This window comes from Manacus vitellinus, unplaced genomic scaffold (assembly GCF_001715985.3).
Source record: "Manacus vitellinus isolate BGI_N305 unplaced genomic scaffold, ASM171598v3 scaffold_16_pilon, whole genome shotgun sequence".
NCBI classification, from domain to species: Eukaryota; Metazoa; Chordata; class Aves; order Passeriformes; family Pipridae; genus Manacus; species Manacus vitellinus.
Genome location: NW_021939189.1, coordinates 13896014 through 13911383, shown reverse-complemented (window position 1 = coordinate 13911383; position 15370 = coordinate 13896014). Strand labels below are relative to the sequence as shown.

Below are 15370 nucleotides of genomic sequence, written 5' to 3'. Positions count from 1 at the left end.
ACTGCATACCCACATCTGTATATGTGGTAGCAACAGCAGACAAGATAAAACAATGAAAGAAAATATAAAAGGTCAAAATGGTTCCACAGTCAAGAAAATAAATATATAGATATACACATACAAGTGTGTGCATAAAAGTATATATTTATAGAAGTATCATCTAAATAACTGACTACTTCCTTTGGGTATTCCAGATCAAGAATCTGGGTTAAAAACAGAAAGCAATAACATTTAAAAAATAATTTAAAAATTCCTCATAATTCATGTCATTTTTAAGCTGCAGAAAAAGCTGTTTTTCTATTGATATTACACAGCAAAAATATACAAGCCAAAAAAAAAGCCAAAGAGTTTCAGCAAATTTGATGTCCCTGGTGACAAACCCTGCAGTTAACCATGGAGACTCACCTTTAAAGTCACTTAGTTTTAAAGTCACTAATTTCTCAGAGAATACTGTGAATTACAAGAAAGTGCCAGTAGTGGGCTGGGAGGGAGAGTAAACAAGGGAAGGACAAGTTAAAATAAGAGACAGATATAAACAGAGTGCAAACATTTGAAAAGCACCAAAGAAAATATTTCCTAATAATCAAGGTCTGCTCAGACACAGCTCCCTGCCCTGTCCCCTCCCACGGGCAGGGGCTCCCTGCACACTCCAAACCTGCAGCTGAGCCTCCAGGTGGGAGCTGCTGCACCAGTGCTGGGCTCCCTCCTACTGCAGCATGGCAAAGTCAGGCTCTGGTCTCACCTAAGCAAGGCTCTGTTTTGGGATGACCAAACAGGTAAGGCAATTTGCATTACTACCTTAAATAGATTGGGCTTTAAAGATACATAAAATTAAATTAGAAAAACCACACAAATACAAAAACCCACATGCAACCTATTGCCTCCATTTTAATCACGAACAGAAAGAAAGGAAAAATGAGAGAAGATATTACTTATATATATTTAAAGAAAAAGGACAATTCTTTTCAATAGCAGGCTCCATTTCTCAACTTGACCATGTTCCAAAAGATCAGATAACAGTATCAGGCAACATCAGACTATTAATGACACAATCTTACAGAATGGAGAAAAGTATTTAGGCAAGATATTGACTTTGTAACATTTAAGATATCAGCACACAAACAGCCCATTCTTTTTCAAGACATTAACGTATTGGTATTAAATACTTGGATTAATGGATTACAAACGAATAATACCATAAATTAATTCTGATACATCTCAGCAAAGTTGCTGAAAAAGAAGAGAGAAAGAAAAAAAAAAAAAAAGCAAAAGGAAGAGCTCAGCATTCTGGAGGTATCCCCAGGGGGAAGCAGCAGCCGATCATGGCACACATTACCTCTGCCCCTTGTTCATCCATCTGCTGCACCCCAAGGAATGCCACGGGGGAAGCAAACATGTGGAACACAGCTAATAACAGCAATTCTGTCCATATTAGAAACTAATTATCACCCTTTCCTATCAGGATCAGTGCTTCCAGAATTATAAGCAATTTACCCTCCTAAATGCAGTCTAGAATTTAACACTCAATAACTCAATAGCTTATTTTTTAAAAATGCTGATTTGGGCTTATATATAATACAAATTATATCTCCTTTCCTTTCTGTAGAACTCACTCTTGCATCTGAAGATTTTATTTATTTATTTATTTATTTAGTGAAGAGATGAAGGGAAAAAAAAATCTGCCTAAAGACAATCCTGTACATTTAACTCTCGGCTCAAAACTGCACAATTACTGTGATTAAGTCTATGTAAATCTAACAAAAAAGACAAACATCGAGTTCGTATTTTATTACCAATCTTCTGGAAATAACAGCAAGAAATCTCATTGCTCCCTACCAAATATATTACTTTTCATTAGATACACACACCATAAAACTACAAAATGAGATAAAAAGCTGTGAATAGCATTTTATGTAGTGACCTTGCAAAGAGAAAACAGAGTTTCTCCTTGCTCCATTTTTATTCTACTAAACTAAAAATTAAGACCTTGGAGAATCATTGATTCTCCTCTGCATTAGGCTACTCTATAAGAACCTAATTATTTCAAAATCATCAAGTAAATATTGTTTTGTTTTAATTAACACCACCTATTTGAGGCACTACTTCTGCACACAAGCGGTTCAGATGTTTTGCAGCACAATCCAAAGAAATGAGAAACAGGGAACACCGAGGAAAATCACACTCTGAGTGCAAAAAGCTGAATACAGAGCATCAGATATGACTCAAAACAGTGCTTATCTGCCAAGAATCTTAATTTCTCTTTGTTTTCTATTCATCCCTTCCTTGAGCCAAGTACTCTTTAGCCCTCACCCAAGTTTTGTATCGCAGCCTACCAAGACCAAAGTACCCTCTTCCATTCCAAATTCCCTGAAAGCCCCCCCTGGTTAGCCAGCAGGTGCCACTTTTATTTGAGGAAGACAAGGTCAGCATTCCCCTAAGGATCTGAGCAAAATGCCTCCTGGAGGGAGCAGTCTGGGACTGGAACTTGGGTCTGCTCCCCTGAGACTGCCCGCGCTGGCTCCACGCCTTGAGCTACCCATGTCAAGAGCTGTTAAGGATTCCCAGAAAAGTCTCACAGATTTAAGTGAAAAGCATTCTAATGGAAATCACTAAACCCCTTGGTCTGCACCTCAGAAGAACACACATTGATATTACACTTAAAACATTTTTAGATTAAAATTTTAATGAAAATTCCCCAAAATATTTAATTCAGAAGTAAATAGAACTTAGTGTCAGATGCTAAAGAACTGTAAAAACAAAGCAGAAAGTTAGTTTTTAGACAAGTGTAATACCAGTATAAATTCAAAGTACTTATAAATCTATCTTTTTTTTTTTAATTTCCTAAATCAGGAATAGTCAGGGCTATATTTATGATCAAGCATATCCTTCAGCATGAAGGGACACAAAGCACAAACCTAACACAAAACATCAGCAACTTGGCTTAATAAGATTACAGTACATTAAAAGGTGCTCATAAGCATTTTCTATAAATGAAATGTAAAGCCTGATGACTCCATACGAGCCGGAAGACCAACCTAAGCTCATAATGAAGGTATTGTGACAAAGCTTAGTACCTAAAACACCAACAGAATGGGGTATTTTTGATGTAGTTGAACATTTTACACCGATTATAAAGCAGCCACGTTCCAGTGACTACTTTTAGGATAGTAGTGTTCTAGTTTCTATGATCCATGTAAGAGTTATAAGGCAGATAATACAGAGTTTATCTAGTAAAGAATATTATTCCTTAGTGCAAATCTCACTTCTCAGAATGACAGCATATTTACAGTGTAACAGCACATGACTGGAAAATTTAAGCCACATGCCAAACACCCTTAAAGAAATCAGGAAAAATATCAGGAAAAATGTACATTTAACTGAGTACAAAACAGTTTATTTCTCCAATGCAAAGAAAAAGGGATATTATGATCTTTTACAAGAAAAGCAAACAGGCAGACTAAAATATCAAGAACTGCAACCATTAATTCATTAAGTAACAACAGAGGGAATACCAAAACCCACCACCCCTGCACTCCAATCACACACGCCCTCACCAGCACAGAGGAATAAGTACTACAGTGACTCCAACAGCACCAGGCAAATTTGGGTTTGTTGCCTCACCTTTGCAGTCCTGAGCATGCTTAACCCCATGTCTGCCATACACATACACAGCTATTCTTCTATCATCACCTGTACCCCTTCAGAAAGCAGTCCTACAGAAAATAATCTAGACTAGTAATGACACAAATTTGCCAGAACAGATTTGTCAACAGCAATAATTAACAGCATAAAGGCTGTTCTACCAACATCCTACTTACTTACCTTATCTCTCTTAGCTAAATTCAGTAACTAAATTCACATTAAAATAATTGTACAGTGGTACTTCAGCATTCAATAAATACTATGTTCCTATATTGTATGCCTGGATGAATCATTCCCAGGTTAGAGAGGGGAAAAATTAAAGTATATAACATAGAAGCCCACATCCTTTAACTTCACACCTGGTTGTCTGCCCAATCAAAATATCAATTAAGTCAACACCAGTCGAGGTGTTCATTTCTCTAAATGACATCTCAAACCACAGATACACAGATAAATTCCATTTTATTTCTGAGAGGTACCAGGAGCTCATTGTGCATGCACAATGCATAGAGTGTGCCGAGGAGGAAGAACTAAAATAAGGATACTCTTACACAAGCCAGTCACCCATTCTTGCCATCATTTACTAAAAATAATTTTTTAAAAAAAATCCCTTCTGTTAACTGAACTACCTAAAAGGTTTTTTTTCTGTTTGTTAAATAAAAAGAAAAACTCGGTTCTGCAAAAAATATATTAATTCAAAATACATGCAAGCCTTTGAGCAGATTATAAGCCTACAGTCAGGTGTCTATTTCTAATAATCCTCATAATAAAAGCAGAGTTGTAAGTAGAGCTCCTTTCTGAGAGATTTTTTTCTTAAACATTAGCAACTTGGTCACAAGCCACAATACAAAAACAAAGGGCAAACTTCTTAATCAATTTGCCACTCCTTAAGTGTACAGATTTAACTAGAGCCACCCAGATATATCCAGCTGATTCAGGAGCTGTGCAAGAAAAAAAAAGGGGGTTGTCACTGTTGCTTTTAAATAATTTGCAGCAACTTACTACCTGGAGGTACCTCCACAGTCAGCACAAACATGAAAGGGAAGCCACATTCACAGAAATGCAGACACGTTCAGCAACCTTCTACTGCTCAATATCTCTTACCAAGGCACTTCCTTCACTGCACTGCACCCTGTGTTACCATGACATTCACTTTTAAAGTTTTCCATTCCCAACTCCAGACACATATTACAGGAAATAATTTTAAGGACATGTGATATTATCAAATTTTATTTGAAACAAATGAGCACATAACCCTTCCTAGGGCTACTTTCTCTGACTCTGATGCTAAGGAGAACTAGAGGAAAGTGCTAAGAAAAGTCATCAAAATCCCCAAAGTTTGAAAATTTGTCAAATCAGAAAGACTAAATACAAAAAGGTCAAAATGTGTTATATCCAGCACAGAAACACAGTCATATTAAAACAGAGCTCCAACTTGAAGCAACAAGTTAGAGGCATATTGAAAAGAGTCTACTTTGAGAGCAGAGCCAGCTCTCTCTGCACACACAGGCAAGGCACTTCCAGCATCAGGCCATATGCATGTCCAAAAAGCAACAGAGCAACTTACAGTTTATGAAAGCACAGCTCTTTTGGACTTCTACTTCCCTACAAATAATCTTGTAAAAGAGTGGATACTACTGAACAAACACAAAAGGTCAGAAACAATTTCCAAGTACCTGGCAATGCCCTAAGCCATTACACAATTATGGACAGGCAGATAAAGTTTCTGAAACTAAATATCCACACCCCAAAAAAGCTCACCATTCTGGCTGAACTCCCTCCAAACAGACAAACCCTAACAGTCTCTTTCTGCTCTCCAAGCCAGGCTGGCAGTAAATGCAGAAAGAGTTTGTTCAGTGCAGAACATAAACCACAAGCAAACCCCACCACATGTGCAGCGCTGTGCTCACATGGCTCCCGGCCAGCCTGACTCCTATCACTCACAGGCAGGAAGAAAACCAGACAGGCCACTTCAGCAGAGGCTTGTTCACTGTGGGACAGCAACAGAAGATTTATGTGCACAATTGGAGCCATTATGCCAATAACTTCTGTTCACTGACACCCTTTACAGAAGTCCTCGAGGAAAAAGAGATAACTAGAATTCACAACAATAGCCCCAAAATGTCTGAGACCACGTGAATTTATCTACAAGGTGTATAAAGAGAAGAGTAAAAACTACCAGCATGCAAGTGGCTTCAATACAGACATAGGATGGGATTGTTAAGCCAGCATCCAAACTAAATTTCAATAGCAAAATCCTGTCCTAATAAAGGTAATGCAACTACTTGAAGTGTATCATTCAAGTAGAGAATACTTAGTCTTGTAGGAACTTTACAATACCAACATTTCCTCTGCAATCTCTATAGGATTCAAATGAACCCCCCCAAAAAGCAACTGTTTGACTTTTAGCCACACAGAAAACATCACTGATATGTTCACTGATCTAAAGCTATATCTTTTACCAAACTGACATAAATTAAGTTATCTAAAATCAAGGAATACTAACAAAGGAAATACTAAGGTCAGAGAAAGAAATAATCAAGACTAAAGAATTCAGAAAGATAGCCAGGTATTCCAGCACTGACAGAAGTGGGACACCAGATGGTTCTAGTGCTTTTTCACTTCCAGTTTGTTCATTTCTACAACTGCTACAGAACACAACATGGAATTTCACATGTGTGAGCTTCACATTAAGTTTATCAGACTTCTGAGAAATTAAGTCACTCCTTGGCTTCCTAAATTTTATCTGAATAAGTTCAACAAGCTTCCTACAAAGAAATAACAACATAATTCTCACTATTAATTCTGGATGCATGCAAATTAGTTCTATATATTGCACATTTCAAAGATCCAAACAGACTGGAAACAAAAAATTATCTCTTTTTTATTTTTTTAAATCTGTCTGCTTTTAAAGTTAATCTGTCATGAGGCTTCAGAGGAAAAAGCAGGCTAAAAACATACTCTAAAGCCTATTCCTAGCCCCATGAGAATGCAAAGTCTCAAAACACTAAATCTATCACTGGTTCAGGGGTGATTGCAGACACTGCTGTGCCTCCCACTTACATTCTTACATTTTCAGTTGTACATTTCCAGAAATACGTCTGTGAAAAAAAAAACTTTAAGACAAGTGATTTTTTAAAGGAAAAATATTTGAAACTTAAAGGTGATTATGACAATCTTGAGACATCCTGGAAGAACATCCTTGCAGTAAAAGGGAATCAAAGTGTATTTCAGAACAACCACTGTTCTTAATATTTATATGCACACTTTCTTTTCTATGTCCATTTTCTTTTCTTGTACAAGACATCTCTATTCAAAAAAAAAATAAAAAAAAAATCACACCACCAGGAACAGCAATGAAAGAGAAAGTTACTGAATTGTCCCTGGACCTTTTGTCCATCAAGATATGTTAGAAAGCTTAACTAAAAACACAAAACAGAATACAGTGTTCAGGACTGGCATTCCTTTGGCTCATATGCCTGGAGCAATCACATGCACCTAGAAGCAGTCAATTATATTAACCACAGGGATGAAAGCAAGCCTAGGACTATGCAAATGACCAAATAAAATTAAAAAATTAATAAACTTCAGTGAACATCCAAATTCAAACCTACCCCAAGCAAAACAAGTTAACTGTACTGTTTTCCTTGCTACCCAGTGGCACTTACGTTAGGAAAGTTTTATTTATGACATTAATATTCACTATTAGAAGCAGCATAACTAACAAACTGTAACAAAACACAATAATACTTTAACACCTCATCTTTGGTTTTTAATTCCAAGTAAAAAATAAGTTTGTATTAAAAAACAATTAATTCAGAAATTAAGGAGAACTCACATCAAGGCCAGAAGAAAGACACCCTCGACTACCAAAACCAGGAACCAAAAGCTGGTAGTGGACAGTAGCAAGGACATAGGAAGGGCAGTGACCATCTGCATGGAGAACACCAAGAGCACAGTGGTACAGTTCTTGAGGTCCCAGCTTCAAAGCTGAACAGTATTCTTTCTAAATGCTGATGCCCTTCAGATTTGTTCTGAGTTTTTGGATAACACAATCATGCCAAAATAAACACGAAAGTTGCCTTCACATTCTGTTTTGTTCCCACTTAACTCAGACAAATACTCCTCGAGAACAAGTTGGAGAAGGCACCTATCTACTAATAAAACAGTGAAGGATCAAATGTATACTTTGCACATTAACAACAAATAGAGAGACAACAATCTCCAAAGTTTCTTGCACATCAGGCACATGGAAAAGCAAACAGTCTGCCCACACTAACAGTTTCTATTGGATCAATCTTACGGGATCCACTGGAAGACACCTCTGCCTCCCATTTCCCCAGCTTTCTGTGTCACCCCAAACACTTGCTTCAGTATAAATATCCCACTTCTCATAAAAGCTGCTGTGAAGTTTAAAAATAAGTACCTCAAATCACTTGAACTGCAAAAAGACGTGAAACTTGACATGAATAATAAAAAAAAAGCCTCACAACAAGTAGCACATTCAGAAGCTGCTGAAACGTAATCTATAAATTGGGGTCAACAGTTGGTTCACATTCCCCCCTTTTCAGTGTTTTCTAAAACAGTGTTCCCACTGGCTACATCAGAAATTCCATTTAAAGTAAAAGAAGAGAGAACAAAGCTACAATGTTTGTAACACTTGTTTTTATCCCAACCTGGTTTCTAGAATGTAAAGCAGCTTCTCCCCCCCCCAAAAAAAACCCCTAGAACCAAATATAAAACAAGAGTCATAACAAGGTAGTTTGGCAAAATGCACTTGTTGAATTTGGCATTTCAAAGGGTTGCTTGAGGGCTAAGGCCCTGCTGTTCTCTTAAAGGAGATTTACCTACAATGCAGGTTTCACTAATCAAACCAACAGAGACCAAAGCACACTGCTTATATGTAAAGGATTTGTTTTCAAAATATCTGTAGTGCTTGAAGTCTTCCCCTTTGACACATATTTACTCATCAGGATTTCTTAAACTTCCATCTCAGAATTCTAAGAATCATCTGTTTCACAAAAGGCTTCATTTAATGCTAAACAACTGGGTTTATGACAGAAGAAACAAACAAGTTAAAAAGCACTTCAGGGGAAGGAGAAATTAATGTTTTGAAACTAACTTCTTCATGAGCATTAGGTTAAATCAAATTTGTTTCATAACTTTAAAACCCACACTGTTGTAGCACAATTAGCTTTTCCACTGCTGTTAAAGTGGAGGTTCTGTCTCCAACATCCCAAAGGGTATTTTGTAAGTACTCAGAACACAGGCACAGTAGCAAATGCAGTCACATTTAACACAGCCTCAGCTCTTGTTTCAGTCACAGTAGGTTTTGTCAAAAAACCCACTTGATTACTGAATCTTTTTAGACGACTTGTTACCATATCCATGATTATTAGATCATGGCCATAGGCTAGACACTGGTACATATATCCAGCTGTCACAGTGAATTTAATCCATTCAATACAAAGGATAGTTATAGACAGGGTTGTTTTCTGTTTATGTATCAGGAAACCTTTTTAGACTAGAAATTTTCTTCCTTGAAGAAATTTAGGCAAATGTATTTATCTGTGTTTTCTTATTTGGACAAGATTCAAATTAAATTTACAGAAATGAGAAGCATATGTAATCTGTGAAGGTGTGCTCAAACAGTTTCTAGCATGCTGCTATGAGCCCCAGAATGAAATTTGCATTTCCACATTTTTAAATAACAGAGTTTACATTTAAAAGGCTGTATAGCAGATGCAGCAAGACCCAAACTGAAAAAGAAAAACCCCATAACTCGAACAACGTAAGCAGAAGAATGAATTAAACAAGAAGAAACATCAAAACTATACACAAAAGAGGGAGTGGTATTGACACTGAAAATATGTGTGAGCTAATTTAACTCTGCTTAGGTCATATGAGGTTATTCCTATTAACCCATTCCAAAACTTCCATTTCCACCAACTGAGGAAGTTCAAAAACACTTCTTGTCTCTTTTACAGTGTGAACACTGGCCCTCATTTTACAGCTGAGGGAACCAGAAAAGAGAAAAGAGAAAGGCACTTCCTCAACTGTGCAGCAAGATAGGAACAGAAATTTTGCCTCTCCTATGTCCCTCAAAACTCAAGAATATCTTCTCTTCACTATGCAATAATACAACCTTGGCAAAAGTTTTTGATGGAGATAATGCCTGCTTTAACTTATTTACAAAAACAACAGCACTGAGTAGCAAGTAAGTAATAGTATTTCCTAGGACTTTGCTATTTCTAGTGAATTTTTAGATATTAATTTTTTAAAGTAATTCAGATTTTTTTTTAAATCACATTTTGAGAATTTTGTATTTTGTTCATAATTCACTATTCCATGTCTCTGTAATTTCACAGATCCAGTACAGCAGATGAGAAAACCAGAGAATATTGAAAAGTACTTAATATCCCAATACATGAACTTGTCACATGAATTACATGATCTGCACCTTTTATTGAAGAATTAGTCATGCAAGTATAAAATTACTTCAGAATCAGAATTTAAAAAGATAAATACCTAACTTCTCCTACTAAACTCATTTAAAATGCTACCTTTACTAAGCCTGATGAAATCAGGCCAGTATTAACACACACTTACATATTCAGAACACAGTGAGCTTATCCCAGTGTATGTCAGTGACTCCACTGCCACAACCCCAAAAGCAGAGCCTACCCAACTGGTACTGACTCAAAGGCTAACAGGACACATAAATTTGCTGCAACTGGGAAAGGCCTTTTTTCCCCAAATGTGCCCAACTGGCACAACAGTTTGAGGACACTTGGGTTATTACTGCTGTGTTCATGCCCAAGGAGAGCTGGAGAGCTCCAGGACACACATCTGCTGATGCAGCATTAAATTTGCTTCAAAGGGGAAAACAACAACAGCAGACACCTTGCAGGGTGTGACTGCCTTGGTTCCCACTCTCCTTGCAATCAGTGCTGCTCTCTCCTTGGTGCAGGATCTGGTCACTGTGCCAAGGCCACTCACAGCCCAGGTTGTCTGCCCAGGTTAGGCCAGCCCATGGAGCAGCTGTGAGGAACAGGTCCTGTGGGAACAGGTCCTGTCTGAACTGCTCAGAGCAGCAGCTCAGTAACGCTGCCCAAGGCCAAGGCAACCTGAAGCTGTGCTGCCTCCCTGCTCTGGGAAGGGGGCAAGGGCAGGCAGGGACTGAAAAACAAAACCCAAGCTCAAGATCACTGGTATGGCACATGCACACATCTGCTCCAGCAGGCAGGAAGTTCTTTTCAAGTACAAATAAAGTATTAATTATTTCATTCGTCCTTAATTTCACTTGGAAGGAGAAAAAAGAAGAATGAAATGTTTGCTTAATTCTCATTTGTATCTCCTATTTCAGAGGAAGTGATAAAGCTAAAGACTATGTTACATAAAAAGCTGCAAAGGATAGAACAAGCTACATGGATAACCTCAGAATTTTTTTCATCTAGAGGTTCTTTCAGTAAAAAAAGAACACTTAAACATGGAAATCCCAGTCCACATGAAAGAATGTTGCACAGTGTTAATCACATTGTCTCCTGACTCAGAAAAGTCTTCACTTTTTCTTTGTATTCTTCAGCTTCAAAATTGCTTGATCTTTTTAAATAAGCAAAGAATGAATCAAGTCTGTCCTCATGGCACATGTAGAAATGGACATTACTGCTGTCTGGAGAATCTGTGCTCTAGAAGTTGTCTCTGATTTCCCACACTTCAACCTGAGGAAGAAAAACCTCACTTACAAAAAAAACCCCAAAACTATATTATCTGATGGGACACAAGAAACTCATAGCCTTTTCTTAATTTGATAACAATTAGCCTTTGGTAACTATGGTTACAGAAAGTATTTATACACAAAGATCTAGCTGAGTTTGCTGAAAAGGGGATCCTATGTAAGGGATATTTTCCCAATAAATACAGAACTTTACATCTCCACAACTGATTCTCCCCCATTAGTGTCACATTTAGGGTTGAGCAATATAAATAATATGATGGCAAGGCAACCATTTTACTTCGAAGAAAGGAAAACATGAAGTAGAAAAGGATAATGAATGAAGCAGCATCTTTTCACAACTTCTTTGCACTAACCAAAAATCATGAAGGAAATCTCTCAAAATCCTTTTTCCAGGTACTAAAAGGGATGAGTACTTTGGGAAACTCAGAAAAGTGATACTTTTGCAATAAACATTAGTTAGCTGTTACAACCACACAACCTATATGTGCATTCAAGCCAAGTACATCAAACATAAAAAAAAAGTTCACAGAGTAAGATTTTAAAAAGCTGCAGCTTTATGAACAGGGGGTTCAACTGACCAAAAAAAGAAAATACTGTATTTCAAGGAAATCTCTGCTTCCCGCCCTTTTTGCTCCGGCTCTGTGCTAATACTGACAAGGTACTTGCAGATCAATGCACCAGCACTTCAGGAGATGCAACAGCTCTGCCAAGAATCCTGCCTTCAAAAGGACTTCCATTGCTATGGCAACAGCATGTTCTCCAGGATCCAATTCGGAGACAACCTATGACACAGCCAGGAGAGATGGCCAAACTCGGGCTGATTCCTCACTGCAGCACAAGGGCATTGTCACACAGGTGCCACTTAGCACTTGCAGAAATAAAGGTACAAAATAGGGGGGTTTTTATGATAGTCCACAGAGTACTAAGATTACCTGCCTATAAACAGCTGCATCTAGGAGAAAAAATACCACTCACCTTATAAAACAAATATAGACTATTCAAAGGTCAAAAGGAGTATAATCATTGGCATGCAGTATAAATTGCATGACACACCATCTCCTAGATGCAGGTATTTACCTAACAGGATAGGGGAAAAGGAAAAGTAAAATGTTAGTACATAGTGAATAAGCAAATTACTGAAGCCATTACTCAACAAGTATCTTGAAAATAAAATGGGTTTAGTGAATATAACAGACAGACATGCATAACTAAAAACCTCTGGTTTTGCTACATTGCTCTACAAACCAAAAAGCAAGCTCTTAGAATGCTTCTCCTTCTAACCAGAAGTGTGTTCACAAACACACACCCTTGATGGCTTGAAATTTAACCACCTAACATGTTGAGTTCTAAGCATCCTTGCCATACATGTCACTCTTACATTTGTAAAAGTTTGTGTACTGCTACAAAGGGACCAGCCAGTAATTCGAGCCATCAGAAAGCATAAAAAGGAAATTTAAGTTACCTGAGTTCATTCACCCCAGATGATCAGATATATGAAAAATATAACAATGTGGTTGCTTTCTCTACATTTCTGACAACCTTAAAATCATTTATCAACTCTGAAGATTACTTCTGATTGAACTGTACAGCCCTTACATACCAAACACCAACAAAGGATTAGAGCCTTTTTGTAAAGAATCACAACCTTCTTTAAAATCTTGGTGGAAGAAAAAAAAGATATTAACTTTTACAGAAGTTGATTACTTCCCACTTTAAAGGGGTGATTTAGAAAGAGGGAAAAACAAAAGGCTCTTCCCCTAATTCATGAAGGCCTGTAGGATTGGTCTGGAGATGTGGTCTCCCATCCTTTAAAACCTCTCTCTGCTTCCTTTGGAAGTGTCAGGCATTACCTGACTTGCTTTGCAAGTAGTAAAATTACAGACTGTTAAAAAATCTTCCAAATAAACTAATAAAATCAACAACTGAAAGAGGAAAAAATATGAGGGCTTTGGTTTGTTTGTGTTTTTAATGGGATTTGGGGTTTTTGGGAGGTCTTTTGTATCGGTTTCTTTTTGATTGGAATTTTTTTGTGGTGTTGTTTTGGTTTGGGGGGGCTTTGTTGTTGTTTTGGTGTTTTGGGGGTTTTGTTGTTGTTTTTTTTTAGTTCGGGAGCTTTTAAAATTCAAAATCTTAGAAGTACTTGCAAGAAAAACATCTAATTCAGAGATTCCTGTCATAAGTAGCATTGACAAAGTTCGTGTTCCATTTTTTTTTTGTGTGCTTACTACTGTCCTCTGGCAAGGGAATATGATATCAGAGATATTTTCAAGGTTACCAAAATAAAAGTATTACACAGAGGAGAGAAAACATGAGAGACACTCCATGCATTCATACACAAAGTGGCAGAAATGTGCATTTGTTTTCTAAAACCCAGTTAAGGGAAAAATGTTTGCATTCCCATTCCATTCAGTCTCTTCACATCTCAGCACCACGAGCATCAACCCTGCAGAGACACCCTACACAACACAGCCATTTGAGCTCTGCACTGGTAAAGCACCAACAGCATTTTTAGACATACAAAAGCTTTTCATTACTCCAAAACTCGGTCATCTTCATTAAATCACCATCTCTTCATAAAAGCCTGGCCTTCATTTAGCATTCTGGAAGATGAAAGAGCAGCTCCCCTCCTTATGGATTACTTCTCTATTACAAGAGAGTGTTTTGCACGTCAAAAGCAAACAGTAAAGGATTAAATGATATTGTAGTTTCTGCTCTTATTTATTTGCACTGGGCAGTGAACAGAATTGCAAAGAAACAATCAGTGATTATTTTAAGCTGTGTTCTTTTGCAAGGATTATGACTCATGAAGATGCTGCAGAAAAAAACTGGAACGGGATAAGGTGTCGCATTGAAAATGGTCGAAACATCACGACAGGAAAAATGTTTGTCCTACAAGCAAAGCTGTCTGCTTTCATCATTTCATGGAGTAGCCACAATAGCTCTTGGGGTAACACCACGACAATAGGATCGTGCATTCAAGTAAACACAAAAATAAAAATACAAACAGTGAATTCCATTCTCCTACAGAAGGCCAAAAATACTTCAGAATTTCTGGAGGTATGTTTTCCTACCAACACTCATCCAACACAATAGAAAACTGAAGAGATGCCTGGTTACAAGACATCCCTGCAGCATGCCAAGTGTGAAATCCAATGACTTTATCATGGATTTATCTACATATTTTAGGCTTCAAACATGTTTTCCAACAGAACTAGAGAAAGTAAGTTTGCAAATCAATGTTATTTCAAATTAGACTCTTCATGTTTTTTCTTATCCATTATATGCCAATAGGTATGAATCACACCCAGTAAGCTTTGTGTTTCACTAAGTCTTCTGTCTGGCTCCCTTCCTATTGCCTCATTCAAGTGAAAAACCAGTTTATTTTGGACTTTTAGATAGATGTTAAAAATGCAGTTAATACAAAAACCACCAATGTGCATTCAGCTTTTATTTTAGGGAAGAAATACAATCACTCAATACATGAAAGATTTTGTCTGTAAAAACTGAGCATGGAAGAAGAGAGGAGAACTAAAAATTGATTTAATCTCCAAAGACAATGATATACATACTAAAAGCAGTAACATATTTTGGACATACTCTAAACAAAATAAATACAGATACCAAGTAATACTCCAGACCAAATTCTTCTTTATACTGAATTAAGGGTAAGCTGTGCTTTAAATTCAATTTAACAAACAGAACATGCACATTCACAGTCTGATCTTCATTTGTATTTTATCTGCAAAATGTACACAACTAGAAATAACCAAATTTGTTGTTTGTTTAACTAGGTATGCTTTTCTAACAACTATGTCTGCCTATTCATGTTTATATTTAAAAAGGAGGAAAAAATACACCACCTAAAATGTAATTCTCACAAATCCAGGCTCAGAACCCATAAAACAACATAAAACTCCAACCCAACTGAAGTTTTGCTGTGTTACCACCACCTCAGCAACAGCAAAGAGCTCTTCCAGAGACAAGGCAAAC

General features: G+C 37.2%; 1 protein-coding gene across 10 annotated transcripts in view; it reads right to left on the bottom strand.

Annotated features, from left to right (window-relative positions):
* TCF12 (transcription factor 12) overlaps positions 1-15370 on the bottom strand; it is a 163431-nt gene that overhangs the window by 136714 nt on the left and 11347 nt on the right. The window contains exon 1 of one of the 10 annotated variants that reach the window (XM_018069803.2): positions 12036-12090. The exons of the other annotated variants lie outside the window; for them this stretch is intronic. The gene's annotated coding sequence lies outside the window, so the exon portion shown is untranslated. Of the gene's footprint in view, positions 1-12035; positions 12091-15370 lie in introns of those variants that run through there. 10 annotated transcript variants of the gene reach the window in all.